Source organism: Myotis brandtii, unplaced genomic scaffold, assembly GCF_000412655.1.
Source record: "Myotis brandtii unplaced genomic scaffold, ASM41265v1 scaffold923, whole genome shotgun sequence".
NCBI lineage: Eukaryota > Metazoa > Chordata > Mammalia > Chiroptera > Vespertilionidae > Myotis > Myotis brandtii.
The window spans coordinates 7,106-8,948 of NW_005371804.1; positions in this window are offsets into that span (position 1 = coordinate 7,106).

Consider the following 1,843-nt stretch of genomic DNA (forward strand, 5'->3'; position numbering starts at 1 on the left):
GTGCCCCCATACCGGCCTGGTTGCCCCAACTGCCTCCCCCCAACTGGCCTGGTTGCCCCATGCTGCCTGTTGCTCGGTCATTTGGTCGTCCCTCACTGACCCTCTGCTGGCCTGGTCGCCCCACGCAGCCTGCGCTTGGTTGGTCGCCCCTCACTGACCCCCCTGCTGGCCTAGTTCCCCCATGTAGTCTGTTTGGTCATTGGTTCGGTTGCGATGGTTGTGACCAGTCAACCAGTCGCTATGACGTGCACTGACCACCAGGGGGCAGACGCTCAATGCAGGAGCTGTCCCCTGGTGGTCAGTGCACTCCTGCAGTGGGAGCGCTGCTCAGCTGACCGATGGGCGCCAGAGCTGGCGAGTGCAGCTGCAGCAGTGAGCCTACTGAGCGGTGGCGGCAGGCGCAGTGGGGCCGTGATGAGCGGGAGCGGCGTGGTACCCACCCGGGCTCAGGCTCCTCCCCCATCACCTGCCGCTTCACGCGCTACTACATCCCTTGGGTGATGTTGGACTGCTGGTTTTGGCCGACCCTGCAGGCCACTCCAAGGGACCCCACCGGTGCACGAATCTGTGCACCAGGCCTCTAGTACCTCAATAAGGCTGGAAAAAAGAGAAAATTCTGTTAAAAAATTGGGTCAAGCCCTGACTGGTTTATGTCAGTGGATAGAGCATCGGCCTGCGGACTCAAGGGTCCCGGTTCGATTCCGGTCAAGGGCATGTACCTTGGTTGCGGGCACATCCCCAGTGGGGAGTGTGCAGGAGGCAGCTGACAATGTTTCTCTCTCATTGATGTTTCTAACTCTCTATCCCTCTCCCTTCCTCTCTGTAAAAAATCAATAAAATATATTTTTTAAAAAATTGGGTCAAACCTGAAAGTATTGTTCTCTGACTTGAACATCAAGGACTAGGGATGTGAAAGGGTTAGCCTCCTGCGTCCCCAGTGGATCAGGCAGCTTATTTCTGAAGTGCATCTGCGGTCTGAGAGACATTGAGCTTTATTTTAGGACTCCTTTGGAATGTTTGGTATTCCTGTTATCTTGAAGCTCATTGGTGTCCCTGTAATAAGTTAAAAGACCTTTCAGCTAGAGTTTTCAAGTTGCTAATTTGTACATTTTCATGGCATTATTAAAAGGATAAACTTCTAAAAGTAATTCATAGTGAAAAAAGGGAGCTCTGGGAATTTGAGGGTAGCTTGTCAGGAATTTTTCTGGTGTGGTGTGGAGATGAATGTGTTTAGTTCAAGTATTGGATAAACTATTCACTGTGCTCATCAGCTCCAGTTCTAAGTCCTCATCTGGAGGAGAGACAATCATAGAGCCCAGTTTTAGGGTGTTTGTGAGGATGAAGGGAGTGGTTTATGCAAAGCACTTAGAGCAGGTCTGGCACGGGCAAACACCTACACATTGTTAGCTATCATTTCAAATAAATTTATTTCTGAGGGCATGCAGATGGGAGGGGTGTTACTCTACCACTGAGCCACACAGGCTGGGCAAAAAAAAAGTATTTCATATGACAAAATCGTACATACTCATTGTAGAAATTTTGAAAATAAAAGAAAAGCAACAATGACCTATGATCTATGGTAGACTTTAAAATAACATTTACACAGCTAATGTCTTAAACTTGGGGCACCACTAATCATCTTCACCCGGGCCTGCTTTGGGGAGTAGTTAACCTGGCATGTCGAGGCTCTGGTTACATCGCGGTGGAGTCGTCTCACGCATGTAAATGAATCTGAGCTGTATGCCAGGGACAGGGAACCTTTCACATCCAAGGCGCCCGCCTGGGCGGGAGGAGAGCAGGCCCCCAGGCCTCTGGGGCTTTGGTGAAGGGGCCTGGCCGTGCG